The sequence below is a fragment of the Agelaius phoeniceus genome, unplaced genomic scaffold, assembly GCF_051311805.1.
Source record: "Agelaius phoeniceus isolate bAgePho1 unplaced genomic scaffold, bAgePho1.hap1 Scaffold_105, whole genome shotgun sequence".
In the NCBI taxonomy this organism is placed as follows: Eukaryota; Metazoa; Chordata; class Aves; order Passeriformes; family Icteridae; genus Agelaius; species Agelaius phoeniceus.
Genome location: NW_027509873.1, coordinates 1022638 through 1042376, shown reverse-complemented (window position 1 = coordinate 1042376; position 19739 = coordinate 1022638). Strand labels below are relative to the sequence as shown.

Genomic DNA, 19739 nt, shown 5'->3' with positions numbered 1-19739 from the left:
TGCAGGGTTCTGCAAGGGCTATGGAACAGGGTGGGGATGTCTGCTGGCAACAGAGTGCAGCGGAGAGCAAACAGCCCAGGATGTTCCTGGAGTGTGTGACAGAGAACTTGTGACACAGCTGGTGACTGAGCCAGTGAGGGAAGGCACTGCTGGACCTGCTGTTTGTGAAGAGAGAAGGGCTGGTGGGTGACAGGAGGGTTGGAGGCGGCCTTGGGCTCAGTGCTCACAAAATGCTTGTGTTTGATTCCCAGAGAAGGAAGGAGAGACGTTGGGGAAGTGTTTACCTGCAACAAATTGTGAATTTGTTAAGCTTTAACAGGCGGTGCTGAGTCATACCTTCCCTCACACCAGTGGTTAATGTGTGCAAGTGGATATCTTAGCCTTGAGAATAAAGACAGTGGGCCTATTGAGGAGGTAGCTGCAATGCATTCAAGGAGAAGAAGGCTCTTAACCATGGAAGGAGAATTTGAGGAATGGGATGTTCACCACCATGACCAGCAGAGACCCTCAAGAGACCCCTACTCCAAATGTCAGTAATTTTGGGGAAGTGATTTAAACATGTCAAATACTTTGTGAGAATGTTTAGCCTGTGAGTTTGAGCAAAGTAATGAATAAAAGTAATGAAAGGAATGTCTTAGTTCCATGGATACACACACGTGGGTGTGCATGTTTCAGGGAAGTGATTCCCCACGCACCCAGCACTGAAATAAAGTAATGCCTCTTTTCTCACACTGAGCTGGCAGTGTGGATCGGGCCCTGCTCGGTAACTTTCATTTTGGTCATTTCTATTGAAGCATAAAGAATGGTTGAAATGAGATCTTTTCCAGCTGTTTCCATCTTGTTTACCTTTTGGGGGACCAAGGTTCTGTGCTGCAGGTGAGCTGGGTGTGTGCAGAGCAGTGCAGCCCCAGAAACCCCTTGGTTTGCCCAAAGGTTGCCATGCCTTGCTCCCAGGTGTGCCCAGCTCTGGCAGGAGAAGGAGCCTGCAGCGCAGTGGGCACCGTGCCCTGCCCAGCCGGGGCTCTCTGGCACAGAGCAGCAGCAGCGCCAGCGCCGTTCAGCTGCTCCTGCCTTGGCTTCCCTGGGACACAGGAGCCTCTGGAAATCAGCACCGCCAGCCGCGTTCCCAGCTTGGAGCAGCTGCTGCTGGCGGGCAGATGCTGCCAGTTCCACTGCTGCCAAAGGGGAAGAAAGGCAGAGCAGGGGAAGAGATGTACATACACAGCAGCCCTGGGAACATCCAATAAACATGCAGATATATGGGGTGATTGGTTAGGAATTACTTCAGCTGCTATGCCAATAGTGCTTTCTCTCCTGGTTCTGTACAATGCTTTGGGCCATTTTCTTGGTCTGGTTTCCTTTGCTTGGGTCCCATCTGAATGCTCACTTGGGGTACAGGCTGTAGGTGCTTGGGGCACTCTTGGAGTTCCTCTTGGATCCCTTGAACAACAGGGTTTGGCCCACGGGGGGAGTTTGTGCTGCTTTGTGTCAGAGGAGAACTTCCGAGGCCATTTTGTGTTTGCTGTAGGGGAGGTTGGTTACTGCTTTGCATAAATTCACAGACTAACATGCTTTGTGATGCTTTGCTTTGTCATACTTTGCTTTGTGATATCAGGGCATGGTTGCCACATCGTCGTGGTGACATCAGAAGGTTGCCTTGTTGCACGGAAGGCCTCAGTGCCAGAGCAGCCCTAGGGCTTGCTGAGATCAGGAGCATCCTCCTGATTGTGGCCTTTGTCAGTGTGTAGCTGCACACTGACAGGAGTCTTGGCTTTTGTAGTGTTGGGTTAAACTTGAACAACAGTGCTACAATGATTGAGCAACTCGCTGCTGCAGTTTGCACCATGTATGGCACTGTTTATTCCGCCTATTTCATGACTAGCCTGGCAAGTAAGTAGAGGTTTCAACTCTATTTAGGTTAGGGTGTAAGCTAACCTGGCTTTTGCATGTCTTCCTGCTCTTTCTTAGTGACTGGGTTGATTTTGAAAGAGAAAGAGCATTAGGATGCCAGTGGTTTGGTAAAGCTCCTGTCAGGGCGTTCAGCTAAAAAGGGGGTGCCTGTAGCCACAGGGGCAGCATTTGCAAGGGAACCTGCAGGGCTTCCGTTCCCTCCACGGGAGAGTCTGTGGCAGCAGAGTCTGTCATTTCCTCAGTTTGCTGGATCAAGCAGGACAACTTCTAAAATGCAGACTGGGAGGCCTTCTCAGAAGGCCTTCTAAAGACTTTGTAGTTCTCCCCAGAACTGAGAGAAAGCTTCTTTTATTCTAAATTTTGTAATGAAAGGATTTGACTGTCTATTTTGACCCTTGACTGAGTGCTAAAATAGTGATTCCCTTTGCAGTGAAGTGCAAACTCTAAAGCCATGAGTGTCTGCTCCTGAGCCCTGGAGCTGCTGCTGTGCTGTTTCACAGTAGAACTGCCACAGCTCAGGGGGATTTTGGGGAAGCTTTTCTGGGTGACTGTTTTCAGCAACTTAATGGGAATTAGTGCATGCAACTTCTGTCTTTTAAAAAAGTACCTGAAAGACAAGAGAACAAGAGCTGCTTTATCTGTTGAACAGAACAGAAGCATGGAGTGTTGAAGAACAATTTGCATTTCCTTGATCACGTTTGTATTCATTTACTGGCTAAACAGGCCAAAGTGTAGGCACAACCAAGATTATTGTCCTGATCTCTTGCTGGCTGTGTGAAAGAAGTATGTCACGTGGAGGGATGTTGATAAAGAAAAATACTCTCTGTTTGGGTTGACTTCTTCTCTTCTGTGGGATTCAGCAGCCCAGGCAGTTTTCTCACAGCCCTTGTTCATTTTCCCTTGCCCACTCCAGATCACATGATCCGTGTATTCAGAGGTGCTGATCCTGAGGTGAGTGAGAAAGGAACATTTCATGTTCCTGGTGCTTAAGAATTGTAGAGCAAGCTGTGAGCTTGACCTGTGGCCGCAGAGTGTAGAGGGCCAGCTGGGTAGGCTGAAAGAAAATCCATTTCCATGTCTGCAGCAGCAATAACAAAGGCATCACTGGCTTTTTCCTGATTTTCCATTTCAGAACTTTCAAGGAATGAAAAGCTCATTTTGCAGAGAGAATGTTGCTTCTTGATAGTAGCCAGGGCATAATGTCTAATTCAGAACTATTAGCAATTCTGTTGAATTAGCCCATTTAAATTCAGTCGCAGTGACTTAGAATCCCATTGTTCTCAAAGTTTCTGATTTGTCCTTAGTACAGCTGGTTGTAGAAATAGAGCTGAATAGAATAAAGTGCTGAATAGAAATAAGGTTATAAATTATAGGTAACTTTCTGTCCCTCACACTGCTGTTTGTCCACAGATCACAGAACCAACAGCAGTCTCTCCTCTGGCTCCCTCTGCTCATGGAGAGGAGGCCAAAGAGGAGGCAAATGAGGTGGATGAGCGCCAGCCTCCAGCTGTGGTCACACCACAGCCTGACCATTCTGAGCCAGTAAGTGCCAGTTGTGTGTGCTGCTGTCTTTGGTGCAAGGCAGAGCTGCAAGTTTCTGACCAGCCGGCACTTGCTGTTGCTGGCTGAGGATGCTGAGTGCTGGAGTCCTGCCAGGACCTGGTGATTGCCCCCAGCCTCTGACAGCTGGACAATGGGCTTTGATCTGTCATGCTTAGGCAGCAGCTTCCTGGCATTTGGACAGGGGCCAGCCTGGAGCATGAATGCTGCCTGATCCCAGAGCAGGGAGCATGTCAAAGACACTGTACTCAGCCTTGTCAGATACACAGGGGACACTGTGGCGTGGAGGGACCTGTCCCCCTGCACAGACTGGCCAAGTAGCTGCAGGCACAAAAAAATGCTGATCTGACCACACAAGCTCTTTGTGGTGCTTTGTCCCCACAAACTTCTTGGGTGTGCTTACTTGGGACTATTTCAGAGACACGGTGGGGATGTAGAGCTGCTGCTTGAAGTCAGGGATTTTGGTGCCTTTGTTGTCAGGTTGCTCTTCTGCCTCTTCAGGCAGAGCAGCCAGTAGCAGAGCAGATAGGTGCTCTGAGTCTGCCTGTTTCTTGGTCTTTGATAAGCTGCAAGGAGATGACTGTGTTGTCCACGAAGCTGGGGGGGGCATTCTTGTCTAGTGTGGCAAAAGAAACAAAGTGAGTAGTTCTGAACCCTTCTTCTGAGGCAAAACCCAGACGCTGCATGTGGCTGTTGATACCTTCTATTGTGTAGTTTGCTTTGAAAACTGCATTGGAGCCTAGAGTGGGAGCAAAGCTGCAAGTCCTTGACTGCTGTCTTGTAATGCTAAATCCAGGATGTACACCTTGCAATGATGCCTGCTGTATCTGAAGTGAAATGGGCACCTTTGTGGCTGGGGAGCTGCGTGGGGCAAAAGGACGCAGGGCTGGCGGCCTTGAGCCGCTGAAGATGAGGCAGCGTGTGGCCAGGGGGCCAAGAAGGGCCAGGGCACGGTGGCCGTGTCAGCAGCAGGGGGGCAGCAGGAGCAGGGCAGCGAGCGTGGCCTGTGCTGGGCAGCGCTGCGGCCACCGCTGCAGTGCTGGGTGCAGCTGTGGGCCCTGGGAAGCAGAAAGTCCTTGAGGGGCTGCAGCGCGTGCACAGAAGGACAGGGGAGCTGGGCAAGGGGGTGCAGCACAAGGCCAGTGAGGAGGTGCTGAGGGAGCTTTAGCCTGGACAATGGGGGCTCATGAGGGACCTTCAGGCAGACTTCCATAGATCCCTGCCTTAGATCCATAGATCCAATGCTCAGCACAAGGGCTGTTTCCCTGCCAAACATCCCTTCACTGCATCCAAGTGCTTTAGACACTGGAGTAGGTAACACTTTCATATTTTGTTTGTTTATTTGTTTGTTTGTTTGCTAGAAGGAGAAGCCTTGTGTAATTTCTCCTTCTCCAGGGAGCAAGGGAGCTTTTTCTCAATCTTTCCTGCCCTTTTCCAGCACTGTCAGAAACACATCACTTTCAGGTTAACGGCTCCCGTGTCTTTTGGCAGCCCAGGGAATCAGTGTGTGTTGTATTTGGGAATTGAGCAGGAAATCAATGCCCTTGCATTCCAGCTGGTGCTCAGAGATTAGAGGAGCTGGGAGGGGCTGGGCTGCATTTCTGATTCCAGCCACTTTAGCACCATCAGTGTGCTCGAGTCCAAGAGAAGAACTTGCCCGAGCACAGATGCACAAAGAGTGCAGTTCCCAGTGCAATGCTCTGGGTCTGATTGCATTCCATAAGGACCCACACGCTCCAGATTCCCCAAGAGTGTGGGTTACTGAAGCAACAGGAGAGCAAGTTCAGGATGGCTGCAGATCGGGACACTGCTACCGAGTGTTGATGTGTGTAGCGACAGAAAGGACAGTATTGATTCAGGGTGACCCCCACGTGGTGAATAATGTGCTTCGACTCTATGATTTAGAAGGTTAAACAAATGCTTTCTTAAGCTATGTTATATCACACTAGTACTATATTAAAACTATACTAAAGAGATACTATACTAAAAAGCTACTAAAGAAAAACTTGTGACTGTCTCCAGACAGTCATGACACAGCTTTTATCTAATTGGCTAATCAAGCTAAACAACTATCACTAAAATCCAATTAACAAATCACTTTCAGTAAACAATCACTAGAACACATTCTACATGTACTAAACAACAAGAACAGCAAGTAGAGATAATAATTGTTTTCTCTTCTTCTCTAAGTTTCTCACTACCTCCCCTTAAAAAAAACCTAGGAGAGAGAATTATATCTCTCTGTGTTCAAAGAATGTAAATACCACAGTACAGTAAAGAGAGATTATAAAAGTGAGATCTGTCTGTCTATCTATCTATTTGAATCTTCCTGGCTCTGCTCCAAAGCAGTGGAAGATGCAAAGCTCACCTAAAGGCATCCCTTCAGGAGAGGAGTAGAGACAAGTTCCATTGACTGATCCTGAGCAGGCAGAGATGTTTCCCCCTCCAGAGATGGTTGTTTTTTCCCCTCATGTTTTCTACTCCAGCCTTTTCTGACCTGAAGCCTTCTTTTTATCCTTTAAATTTTTGCATGTCCTAAGGGAGTGGAACTATCCCATGCTGTAGCTGGGGTTTGTTCACTTTGCCCATACATGCATTACATGACACATGGTTTCCTTTGCTGGCATCCCCAGGGTTGTGTAAGTGCATTTGTTAATGGGGCCTTATGAGAAACTGTTACTGCTGGTCAGAATTCTCAGTTGACAAAAGAGGGAGAAGAAACACCTTGGTCCTCCTCCATATACTGAGATGGCCATAGAGGTTCTCTGACTTCCATCAGAGATCTTTGCATGCATCCTTATCTCCTGAATGACCCCATTTTCTAACAAGAGTGTAGATGTCAGGAAGGAGGAATGCTGGTGCAGGCCTGAAGGGAATGTGAACTCCAGAAGTGTCTCTCACAAGGAGTGAGCTCACCCAGGAAGCCACCTGCAGGGCCAGGATGGAGCTGTGGGACAGGGCGGGGTGTCAGTCACCACTGAAAGACAAAGAGGACATGGCAGAAGCAGAGGGAGGCCCTCACCAGACCCTTGAGAAATGCCACACCTTCCCTGTCAGCTGCCTTAGAGGCTGTTGGAGCTTCAGCCCCAGATGCCCCCTGATTGTAGGGCCAGGGTCACTTTGGAATCTGTGCCTCCCCACGGGCAGAGAAGGACCCAGCAGAGCAGCAGCACAGTGCTTTGGGAGCGTGTGAGCCCAGCAGTCTTTGAGTCTTGGCCCACAAAGGTCGTACGGGAAGGTGAAACCCATCTTGTCTTGCTTTCTGTGCAGGTGCTTCTAGAGAAAGAGCAGGAGCAGACTGCCTTATCTGAGATGCCATGCCAGATTCAGGGAGAGCTGTTCCCTGCCCGAGAGCAGGAAGAGCAGCTCAGGCAGCAGGTGGAAGAGCCACAGGAGAATGGCCAGGTAAGCCTGACTGGCCAGGGGACAGAGGGAAGGGCAGGAAGAGGGGCATAAACCAGAGCTCCTGGGACTGAGGAGGCCAGGAAGTCCCACAGGCACTGAAAGGACAGAGCCTTGGAATCTGCAGAGACCAGCACCGGGACAGGATGGTTACAGTGGAAGCAGAGCTGGGGAGGGAAGCAGAAAGAAGGGGCTGAATAAATGTGATTTTGAGGCTAAAAGAGGGAAAAGCTGATCTTGATGACAGCTCTCAGTCACTTGCTCTGCTTTTGTGTGTACAGAACATCAAGGCAGAGCCACAAGCAGAGCTGCCTGAAGCTCAGAGTGACATCATGGCAGCAAAGAGGAGGAATGAAGACATCCAAGAGGAGAAGAATCTCCCTATGCAGAGGGGCAATCAACAAAAACAGGTGAAGGAAGGAATGGCAGCCACTCCACGCATGAAAGAGAGTCCTTTCCGTTGTTGTTTACAGAAAATTGATGAACAGGTGCAGGCACAGCTGCAGGAAACTGAGGCTAGGATCAAGGCAAGGAAGAAGAGGCTAGACGAAAAAATTAAAATCATCAAAGAGAAAATTAATCGCCTCCTTCAGGAACAAAAGGCTCTAGAAAAGCAAGTGAGTGAAACAGCAATAGCCACTGCAGTCACCCAAGGGGTGGTTTCTGCCCTCCTTGCCTTTCCAGTGCAGAGCAGCAGGGGGTGGGTGATGCCTCTGAGGCCATCCTGATGAGGCCTCTGTCAGAGCTGCTCTGAAGGGCACTTCCTGGTCTGCTGAATCTCAGCTGATGCTCTAGACAGTGGCATTACTCCCTTGGCCATTTAGCCAGCACTCATCCGAATGAACTCCTGCTGGCTTCTTCCAGGTGACCTTGTTTCTTGAGGTGTTTTTGCAGGTGAACATGGTCACTCACATAGATCTGGAATACGAGCTACAAGCTGTCTGTATCCCTTGTGAATCTGCTCCTGTCCTTTTCTTTACTTTCTTCCCAGTCAATGACTCCTGGCTGACGGGGACAAGCTGTAGTCTCTGACTGCTTTGTTCTGTTTGACTTGAGGTGGAAGTGTTGCCATCCTACCTGGCAGCCTGCAGAGAGTTCCAGCAAATGATGGGCAACCAAGAGCCCCGAGGCTGGCATGAGGCCCAGGAACTGAACCATCCAGAGATGCTGCAGGATGAGCACATCCCAAGGAAGGTGCAGAAAAAGAGAATTTCATGGCAGGAGGTAGAACATTAGAATGAGGAGCTGCAAATGTATCTGCAGACCTAGGAGGGGGAAAGGAGTCTTTGGGAGGAAGTGGAGGGGTCGTTGCTGCAGTCATCCTTTAGAACAAGAAACTGGCTATGACCTCGAGTAAAACCAGCCTTTGGTTTTGACCATTTGGTTTCACAAGTGGACATCCAAAGCAATCCAGTTGAAGAGCTCTGCATGTGGCTGACAGCAGCTTCCTAAGGGCTTGCATTTCAAATGGCAATCTCTCTTGCATTTCAGGGCAATCTCTGCCACACCTTCCTGACATAAACTCATTTCTTGTCTCAGACCTACACCGACTCTGACACTGAAGCTGCTGCAGAAGCAGCAGTGCTGTCCCAAGGAGCCTTTGCTCTCCAGCTGAAGAAGTGGGGCCTGAGCACTTGGTTCACCTCCCATGCTGACCCAGCTGCTGCTCAGCAACAGGAGATGGCGGGTGACTCCCTGGAGCAACTGAGTACGTCTGGTATCTTTCTTATCTGAGGGATAGTGTATTGTGTGCACGTGTCAGCATAGCTGTACCAAAGGGTTCTCCTTGGTTTAGTGTCACAGAAGTGCTGGCGTTGCTCCGAGGCAGCAAGAGAGAGCTCTGGGTGTTCCTGCTGCCTCTGAGGGCAGCTTAGACTGGCTGGAGTTTGCCTGGGCTTCCCTCTCTGCCAAAAGCAGAAGCAGGGATTGTTCCTGGATCAGCAGAAGGCTGTGACTGCTTGAGTCCTAGCCACTGGCAGAAGCTCTGCTGAGATCAGTCTCTAGGAGAACACATCAAGCCCTTTGTGATTCTGCAGCACAACCCAATGAATCTGCTTCTTGCCCTTAACAGCTGCCAGTGCTGTGCTCTCAGAGAAGATCTGGTAGGGTTGAGAAGAGAGCCCAGTGGATTCTGTGTCTACCATCACCTGTTGGGACAAAAAGGGCACTGATCTGCGCCTCGGTGTGGCTGATCTCAAAGCCCATCGTGTTGTGTCCTGAATGGGGGCAACAGCTTGTACAGGGCTCAGGCTCACTCTGGCTTCTTCCAGTCAGTGCCTGTCAGTGCTCATGCTTGGGCTTTGCCAGCCTTGTTGTGGTCGCTGCCCTGCCCCTGAGGGCTGGTGGGAGTGCAGAGGCTGGAGCCTTCCTTAGCTGGGAGGGTCCCGCTGCTGCCCGGCTGCTGCAGCGCGGAGCTGCCTGAGGCAGCAGCCCCTTCTCTGGGCCGGCTGCTGCGTCGCACGGCCCGGACTCACAAGAGGGTCAGCATCTCCTCTGGGCAGCTCTCTGTGTCACAGGGCGCCTGAGGAGCACTGCTGTCCTCTGTGCCCATGCCCGCTGTGCCGAGTTGGGAGGATGGGGACGTGTGCGGTGCCGAGAGGGCGAGTGCAATGGGAGTGACTGATCCGCGCTGTCGGGGTGGAGAGAAGCGGCGTGGTTCTTCATGCGGGGCACGGGCAGGGGCGTCTTTGAGCTCAGCCTGCTCATAAAGGGTGAGGGCCCTGATGCTGAAAGCCCCGTCGGGATTGCTTCTAGCATGAGCTGCTCTGGTTTACAAACGCAGAGGCGTTCTTCTGGCAAACTGCTGCAAGCTGGAAAAGATGGGAACACTTGGCAATAATTCCTCCTGTTCTGAACTTGACATCTGTTCAGAGGAATTGATTCTAGATGTCCAGGTGCATTTAATCTTAGCAAGTAGGAAACCTTTTCTAAATCTCACAGTGTTTATTCCCAAGAAAACAAAGGCACTGTTAGTTCCAGCTCTCCTTAATGTTTCTAGATGACAAACTTACTTGCCTTGGTAGGTGTTCTCTTCTGGTCTCAGTCTCTGAATGTATCTCCCTGTGCTTCCCTGTGTGTCTGCTGTCAAGAGGTCTCTCACTTCAAAGGATGCTAGAAATCAGTCTCTGTGCCAGCCACTTGTGCTGTGGACCTGCTGTTCTTTTCTTGTTGTTCCAGTTCCTGTTCCTGTTGTTGTTAGCCAGCTGTCCACAAAGGGAGGGCTCAGAGCCCCAGCCAGTGGGGCTGCCTTTTGTATCTCCTAGAAGCTGGGATCTCTGCTTTAAAGTGAACATCTTGCATTTTGTTTCCCTCAGGGAGAATGGCGAAGATGGAAAATCCTATTATAAAATACATTGAACTGGAAAATATTGGCAGTGGGTGAGTCCAAGCAATGTTAATTTTACCAAACTATGCATCAGGTGTTTTGCTGGTGGAATAGGTATCAAGTGTGAAGTCAGACAAGCTGCAAATGTGTTCAGGCACTGGGCTTAGATTGTCAGTGCTGATCAGAATTTCTAAGTGTGCTCAGAAGGCATTGTCAAAGACATCTCCATGCTTCCAGTGTCCTGCAGGTCTTAGGCATTTACAGCACAGATCTCCTGCGTGGGCTGGCTTTCACTGCAAGATCTAAATGGCTTCTCCTTTCTCTGCTTCTCTTTTGTTTCTAGGACTTTTGGAGATGTTTGTAAAGCACTCGACACTGCCACAGGAGGAGAGGTAAATGTCAACAGCACCTGCAGACTCTGCTGCACTCGAGGGCTTTCCCTTCTGGTGTGAGCTGTTGCTGGAGCTTTGGGCAGAGCTGTGCTGAAAAGGCACAAGAAGCACAGACTGGTGCCAGCCCGCAAAATGCATTTGGGACTTTGTCCTCCTCAGCTGCCGGAAGGAAGGCACGGAGGGCAGCGGTTCCTTTCAGAGAAGGACGCGCTCACTCGCTCTCCATTGCTGAAACAAAGGTGGTGCCTTCGAGCACCTCACTGCTCTTTGGGGCTACAGCTTCAGAGTCCTGAATTCTCATTTCTGGCTGCCAGCAAATACATCTGAAAGTTACTGGTGGTTCCTTAGCCACCTGCTGCACTTGGGAACTGCACACAGGGAGAGATCTGCAAGGCGTCCCTGAAAGCCCTAAGCCCTGCCCATAGCCCAAGATGTATCCACAGAGTTTTAAGGCATGGATTGCTTCTTCTGAGTCGCAAACAAAGCAGCAGAGAGTGTGGTCAGAGCTTTGTGGGTGATAACTGAGACACTGCTGTTACCAAGTGGTCAAGGCAAAATGTCAGTGGCCCCACGTGTCCTGTAACTGGCTCCCAAGGGAGCAGAGAAATGGGCTGTTGGAACGTCAGTGCCTAATTACTGCAGTGCCTAATCACAAGGCAGTTTGGCACAGCTCAGCTGTGTCATTGCAAAATCACTCGCTCCATGTGTCTTGTGGTCTCGTGCCACCAACCTCTCAAGTTACTGATTTTCAATGTCATTTTAGGTGGCCATAAAGAAAATACATCTTCAAGGACTGAGGAAGAAGGAACTAAAAGTCAATGAACTCATGGTCATGAAGGTGAATAGGAATCCCAACCTGGTCAATTGTTTAGACAGGTGAGTTGTGCTTTTGTCCCATGAATGTTTGTTCACATATTGCAAACATGCAAGGTAAAATCCCACTTTGGTCACTGGCAGAAAATAGAGCTGTAATTATTGGCTAATTATAACTGCTCTTTTCATCTCCAGTGGATGGGAAGAGATTGCATTTTGTCTGCATGAGTCTTCGCTGGCACATGGTATTGGAAAATTGTTCAAAAACCCGGATGAGTCGTGTCTTACTAAATCAATGATCTCTATATTCACAGCCACCACTTTGTTTTGGAGCTTGATTTTTTTCAAGTGTCTTCTTACGTCCAGGTAAACTAACAAGGATTTCCCTTGGATTGTTGCCACTGTTTTCCATTGCTATGCATGCCAGGAAGACTAGGTGCTTTTTTCCAGAAACACCATGCGCGACAGGTTTTTTATCTGGGCTGTTACTAAACTGCACATTTTGCTTGCTGCCCATCTAAGACATCTCCTTTTTCACAGCTGTGCCTTTCTCCTTGAGACTGCACAGATGGCAAACAAAGCACAGCCAAGAGGGAATGTCTATTCCTTTATTTTGTCTTTGTCTCAAAGGGACCTGAAAAGAAGAATCAACCCGTCTTTTCCACACAGCAACCTAGCCATGTACATTCATCTCCACGCCCTTGTTTCCTTCTTTCAGCTACCTTGTGGGTGAGGAGCTCTGGCTGGTTATGGAGTACATGGATGGAGGCACTCTGAGCAATGTCATCAGCAAGACCTACCTGTCTGAAGATGAGATGGCAGCCATCAGTCGGGAGGTCAGCAATCCCATCCGTGTTTCCAAGGGCTTGGGCAGGATTGTCTGGGAAACAGGGGCTCAGAGCTGGAGTGATTTCCTGTGCCAAGCTTTGTTTCTGTGTTGCTGCTATTCTATGGGCAAGTAAAAGCATCTCAAGTGAAAGGCCTGCCAGTGCCCCTGCACTCCCTGTACTCAGTGCCAGTACTCTTATCTCCTGCTGTTGTATTCTCGCTCTGTCTCTTGTATTTGTATTTGCTGTTCTCCACCTTGCCTCTCTAAATGTTTGCCTGGAGTCTGTCTTCACTGCATTCCTTGCCTGTAAAAGCAAAGGTGCTGGTGGCAGGATTTGAAATGATCAGCAAAGAAAAAAGACTCATGTCTCAGAGTCCTCCGCTGAAAAGGATAGTAGTGCAGCCAAAATGCTCTTTGCTCCCGGAAAGTGACTGGTGGGATACTTCCAAGCCTGTGCTGAGGCCAGCAAGAAAATCTTTGTCATGCAGCCTCCCACCCAAAAGTGATCCGCTTCACACCAAAGGGAGGGACTTTTCCTTTCAAAACCCCTCCTTTGTCCTCTGCATGGAAAAAGCACATCCACTGCAGCAGGAGTCATCCTGGCTGGTTTGCAGGGCACAGCCTACAACAGCAGGTGCTGTTGCTCTTTCAAAAGCTGATGTGCCTTTCCTTAGAAAGGTCCTGCTCTGCAAGTGTTGGAGCAGCAAGCTCTTCCTCTCAGTGGCCATTACTGTTCTGCCATTACTCCCCATTCCCCTGGAGAGGGAATCTTTTAGATTCTTTGTTTCCTTTCTTGTGTGATGAAATCACATCACTCATTTTTGCCCTCCTGTTTCTGTTTTCTCGCTCAGTGCCTGCAAGGACTGCATTTTCTGCACTCAAACCGCGTCATCCACCAAGATGTGAAGAGCTGCAACATCCTTCTCAAAACCGACGGCTCTGTCAAGCTGGGTCAGTATATTCTTGGTCAGGTGCAGCGTTCCAGGGATGTGGGTGTGGGGCTGCTTGGAGTGACTGCCAGCTCCCCAGAAATGGTGCTGGTGGCAGTGCAGGGACCCCTGCTGCGAGCTGAAGGCACAGTTGCAACGTGCACAGAGGTATAAGGAACCACAAGCAGTCAAGAGTGGCGTTGCTCTGTGTGTGTCCCTTCCAGACAGAGGGAGCTACAATCTAAAGCTTCAGGGGCATAAAGTCCACTGCTGTGAGCAGCGTTAAGAAACCTGGGTTTTTTTGGAAACGGCCAATTTCATACTCCCTTGGCTAAAGCCCCAAGGAAATCGAGCATGCACAGTTCTCCAGGAGATTCAACAGCACATTCTTAGCCTGAGAGTGGGGAATTCTTTTGCTTGGTTTCCTAATTGGAGCTGGCTTTCATGGTTTGTTGTTTTCTCCACAGCTGACTTTGGCCTCTTTGCTCAGCTCACCCCTGAGCAGGGCAGACGGAGCTGCGTGGCCGGCACTCCTGGGTGGCTGGCGCCTGAAGTGGTGACAGGTCAACCATATGGCCCCAAAGTGGACATATGGTCTTTGGGAATCGTGGGCATCGAAATGGTGGAACGAGAAGTTCCTTACTGGAATGCAACTCCTGTCTTGGTAAGGTGCAAATACTCACTGATCCCACTGTCTTTCTCACCTGTCCCATGTTCTGTGTGCCATTGGACAAAATCCCATTGCCATCTGCTGGCACCACTTCCACCAAGGTCTCCTTCTAAAAATGCCCCTGCAACACATCAGCATCTGCTGTAGCTTTGGTTGTATCAGAAAGGGAAGTGGCAGTTCAGAAACCTAACCAGTTCAGAAACCTGCCATTTTGGCCTCCAGCCATGCCTGACATTTCTCACTTGTTTTTTGAACAATGTTGGAACTCTGTTTCTGAAGGACAAGAATTTTTCAGTGGAGAGGGTAGACATGTGATAAATATCCTGAGAAATGGAGGTTAGACCTTCCCAGTTTCAATTTTATAGAAAACATAAGAAAAAAAGGAAAAAGAAAAGTAAACAAAAAAGAAAAAGAGAAAAAACCTACTACCAAAGCAATGCCCAAGCAGTTCTGCTTGCTTTCTCATTTTTTAAACACAGCTCTTCTCTTCCATTCTGTAGCATCTTTTCCAAATGCTGTGGGTCTTCGAAACTTTCAGGCTTTCAAGTCATCTGTACATGGTTCAGTCATGTGTGTGGGTGGCCTGGATAAGTTTAGGATGTGTTTTTCTCCGACTGCAGTTAGAATTGTTTGCCAAACCCTTGGCTGTTTCTTGGTACTTTAACAAGTTGATGAGCTTGCAGGCAGGTGCCTGGGCTGGGATCCAACGTGGGCAGTTGACACCGGTGCTGTGTTTCTTTACCACAGGAGCAGGGCCATCCCTGGCCTGCACAGTTCTAATGACAGGGAGGACTCCAGCTCCCCACCATGGCCAGTGGCTGAGCTCAGCTGAGAGTCAGGATAAAACCCTCTTTGTCACCTCTGGTGATGTGGGAAAAGGAAAGAAAGCCGCAAAAATTATTTGTACACAAGGGGAGTGCATTGCCATTTCTGGATTTGAAATTCTCCTTTGGGTTAAAGAGGATAATAGCAAAGTCTCTTTGGTCACCATCTATTTCAGTGCCACAAGCACAGAGTTATCGTTACAGTGGTGGGCATTTTTATGGAGACTCCAAGGCCTCTTGCCATTCATATTTTTGTCTATTTGAGATGGATTCTGCAAGTTGAGGTTTGGAACTTGGAACTTGGAACTTGATAGTTCCAAGTTGGTGTCCTATGTTTCTAAATACCATCTTGCAAAAGCAGAATGAGCTCTGTCCCTCTGACTTGTCAGCATGTTAGAGCTTGGTTCCACACGAACCACACTGGATAACGATCAGCCAATGTCTTGCCAATCTACACTGTAATTCCTTGGCCTGAGGAGTATCAGAAAGACCTGCTGAGCTCCATGGACACTGTCAGCTGCATGGAAGTGAGCATCCTTGGCCTTGCTGAAGAAACTGGAGCTCAGCTTAGGTTAGATGCTCTTGAGCAGGAGAAAGGCTGGGATCGTCAGGTGTTTCCAGAGGCCGGCGTGCCCAGAGGGACTGAGCTCTGGGGAGCAGCTGGATGTTTCTGCACATCATGGAAAGGGATTGCCAGACAGCTCAAGCCTCACCACAGGCAAACACTCCCCAGCTCTTCTCAGGCAACATTTGCTTTGGGTTTCAAGTTGTTCCCACTTGTCTGTCTGTGAAGATGCCCCTAAAACCACAAGGCAAGCCTCTCAGAACTGGTGTTACATTTCCAGAAATGAAGAAAAGAAGCCCAAACACAAGAAAGTTGCTAAGGCACCGGTTTTTAGAGAGGAACTTACCCCACTGTGCAGTTTCTTCTCACTGGGAAACATGCTTCAAACTGGGGCATGAGGGTGTAAAGGCCACAGAGTCTCTTCTGCTTCTTGTGCAGTGCTGCTGAAACACTCAGTGATCGTGTTTCTCTCCTAGCCCAAGCCATATTCTGCACGTCACCAAGCCAGAGCCTGGTGATGTGGAGAGCCTGCCAAAACCTCCCATTTGTTTCCTGGCACTTTCTGGGATGGGCCTACCATTAATGCATTGACTTGAGTAGCCAAATGAGTAGAGGGTGACCGTAGGGATGGAACATCTCCTTCTGATTTGACCATGAAAAGTTTTTCTTTTCCATGTAAGGAAAGCAGAAATTTTCAGGCTGCTGAGAGACAGAGCTGCAGGTGGCTCCTGTGTGTCCAAGCAGGTGTTTTCATCCCAGTACATTTGTGCATGCATCTTAATGTGTCTGTGTTGAAGATGAGATTCCAAATGTTTGTTTCCTTACCTGAGGAGCACCTGGTGGATTTCCTTTCTTTCCTTCCAATTCCCATTGTTTTCAAGAACAAAGCAAAAAGCTTGATTAGTTTTGTTTTATGGCAGCTGCTCTTAAGGGACCAAGAAGCACTGCAGAGATACTTTTCCATGTACTAACCCTTGGATATAGTAGAGTTAGTATAGCAAAGTCCTTCTTCCAAAAAGCCTCTCAAGCTGGTATGAATCTTCAGGGAAGGAAATGTGCTTGTGGTGATGTAGTTCCCACTAACTAGGTCAGTCAATGAAATCAGCTGCCAAGGCAAGATCTGTGGGATGTTGTAAAAGCTGTGGCTGCATCGGAGTTTGGGTTTTTGGTTGGTAAAGGAAAGTCATCTCTGGGTCTCTGCCAGGGCAGAAACTGCCACTGCAGAGTGGAGCTTAATCAATGGGACCCAGGAGAGCAGTTACAGATAGGAAAGAAGCAGGTGTAGCCTGGTGTCTCCTTTTTCCCCAGCCTCAACTCCTGATAGCCACAGGAGGAAGACAAAAGCTGCAGCAGCCCAACCTATTCTCATCTTGCCTGCGTGACTTCCTGAGCTGCTGCCTGCAGAGAGACGAGGCGCGGCGCTGGTCTGCCAAGGAGCTCCTGCAGGTAAAATGTGAAGGGGCTGCAGGTGAAACAGGGTCTGAGGGACGGGCTCCTCCTCCACTCAAGTCCAAGGCATCAGATGAGCCCCCTTCCTCCTCACCTCCACTCTTGGTGCTCTTCAAATGAAAACAGTGAGGAATCCTAGACTGGGCTGGGCTGGCAGGGCCCTGTAAAGGTCCTGTGGTGCAAGTGTCCTGCAATGAGCAGGGACATCTTTAAAGAGATCAGGTTGCTCAGAGCCCTTTGCCACCGGAGCTGGAATGGTTGCAGGGATGGGGCACCTCCAAGCTCTTGGGGCAAGCTGTGCCAGGGTGGCACCATGCTCCGAGTAAACAAGTTCTTCCTTAGACCTACTCTGATTAGATGCCCTTTGTGTTTAAAAATATTTGTCCATATCCTATTGTAACCGACCCTGTTAAAGATGTCCCCCACTTTCTTCAAAGCTACTCTGAAGTCTTGGAAAGTGGCAATAAAGTCTCCCTGGGGCCTATTCTTCACAAAACTGAATAACTCCACCTCTTCTCCGCATTTCCTGAGCAGAGAGGTGCTCTGTCCTCTGACTGTTTCTGTTGCCCTCTTTTCTAATTTGGTGGAGTGTTCAGTTTTATCTAATGGCAAAAGAATTGAAGCAGAGCAATGCAGGGTACAGAGACATGAAATGGTGGTGGAGGAACCCAAGGAAGCCAGTCCCAGCTGAGCAGTCAGAGATTTGGCTGTGGCAGGAGGGGCTGTGGGGGCTCACTGTGAGCCTCTGAGGGGCCCTGGTTTGTGCCCCCCAGCCCACCCTTGGAGGTTTCTGGCACACAAACAGGGACAGCTGGGAGGGACTTGTCCCAGCCCCATCTGCTGCCTGGCACGCTCAAGCAGACGGGAACTGCGCCAGGGTTACTGCCAGGTTGTGTGGCAGAGAGGGAACTGCAGGACCCAGTGCCACTGGGCTGGCCCTGCTGGGAAGGAAGGTGCCATCCAGCACACGAGGGGCAGGGCATGGAAAGACAGACATTGCTTTCTGTCCCTGTGGGAATTAGCACAGTGCCTGTCTTTCAAAGACAGGGACCTATGTGAGTCATTGGAGTTTCCTGAAAGGAAGATAAGCCAGGGACAGAAAGCACCATTTCTAGAGCACTGGCAGGGCAAAGATCCCAACAAGATAAAGAAACCTGAATAAATGGATGAGTGGGATTCTGGGCCAGGTTTGCCTGTGATGGCAGGGTCCTGCACATGACTGCTGGGTAGCAGATGGTGCCATTGCTCCTCTTTCTGGGTCTTTTTAGGACCCAGAGCAATCCCAATTGAGCCTGTGAAGCCCTGAGCTTGGAAAGTAATGGTTCACTCTTCACTGTTCTTTGTATTTTTGTTGTTTGTTTTTTGTTTGTTTGTTTGTTTGTTTTAATTTGTTTGTTTTCTTTTTTTGTTTTTGTATTTGTTTTTGGGTTTGGGGGTTTTTTTGTGAACAGCATCCATTTGTAACATCGGCTGAGGCTGCATCCACCCTGAGACCACTCATCATCTCAATGAAGAGGAGGATGGAGAAGCAAACAGTGCTATAATCATATCAGGACCATGTTCTCCATAGCCATCTTAGAGTAGGATTTAGAGTAGGACTGTAGAGTAGGATTTAGAGTAGGAGTATGTGGAGAAAAGACAAAAGACTGCACAATTCAATGTGAATCAAGGACAAGCCATTTATTGTGCTTCTAAACATAGTTTATAATTAGTTCCTATCCTATAGGTTTCTATAGACATGCATTGTTTGGTTGGTTGCTGCACTTTGTCCAGCATCTCTTGACTGGTAGCTCTATTTTGTCCTGAGGCAAGCACGCATCTTTTCCTTAATCTAATTGGTAGATGCTGTAAGGGTCATTTTATTTGGGTTGCTACCCCTTTGTCTGTCAGCAACTCTTCTGCTTCACCTTTTTATCCACAAAGTTGAATGCAGCTTTATTAAAAACCTGACCTAGTTCTAGAAGGTTAGTTAGTTTAGTTAGCTCCAGAGGTTAGGCTGGTTCATTTAGTGCCTGTCCATTTTTCTGCAAATACCACCCTACAGGATTATAGAGTAGGATTGTAAAGAAATAAAGTTTCTGAAACTTTACCTCATCTGGAAGAATCCTTTCTTTCTCACCCTGTGAACAAGTGAGCATTTCCTTCTGAGTTGTCAGCTGTCTATTAAAGGTGCAAATGGCTTCTTTGATGTTGTGAAAAGTACATATTACAGGATAGGCTCTTCACAGATATTAAAATGAACATATATATATATATATATATATATAAATTAATATACTATATGTGTTATGTTATCTTAGTCAGTAGTACTGTATTTTTTTAAGTAGTGTGGTATGTTGCGGTGTGATGTCATGGTTTGCCTCAGATACCCCAGGTTCCTCCCTGATAATTCCCTGCCAGGTGTGTCAATCATCCCTCCTTTCCACACCCTGACCCCTGCTGAGCGCTGTCTGTCAATCCTGGCATTCCAGAAGGGCGGCGAGTGATTGGCAGAATTCAAAAGATGCCCTCCCCTCCTGGAAGGACATTGGGCCATCCAGGTGTCCTCAGTCCCTTGAGACTTCCCCGCCCCGTACCTGGCTGGTGGTCCCCCGTGTTCCTTCCCTCGCCCTCTCCCCCGGCTAAAAGGGCGAGCAAACCATGCGGTTGGGAGTTCTCCTGGAGCTGTTGATGGATTCAGAGGCCTGTGGGCCAGGAATAAAGCTCTGGATCAAAACCCTCCATCAGAACCAACTCCTTTCCTTCACCTCGCCTTAAAGCTTCTCCACCAAAGGTAAACCTGAACTCCTGCATGCCTGGACTTGCCTCCAAGCGCCCAGCTGCAGCATCCAGCCAGCCAAAAGTGTCTCTGGGGTAAAATTCCACAGTTGCTGCTATTTGGTCAAGCAGCAAAGGCCAGACAAGCTCATGTACGTCCCGTCCGGCTATATTCACAGAATCACAGAATTTCTAGGTTGGAAGAGACCTTCAAGATCATCGAGTCCAACCCATGTTCTAACACCTCAACTAGATCATGGCACCAAGTCCACATCCAGTCTTTTTTTAAACACATCGAGGGATGGTGACTCCA

At 48.9% G+C, this 19739-nt stretch overlaps 1 pseudogene; it reads left to right on the top strand.

The window, feature by feature from the left end:
• Window positions 1-453: 453 nt before the first annotated feature.
• LOC129133774 (uncharacterized) lies at window positions 454-18213 on the top strand (annotated as a pseudogene).
• Window positions 18214-19739: the final 1526 nt, after the last annotated feature.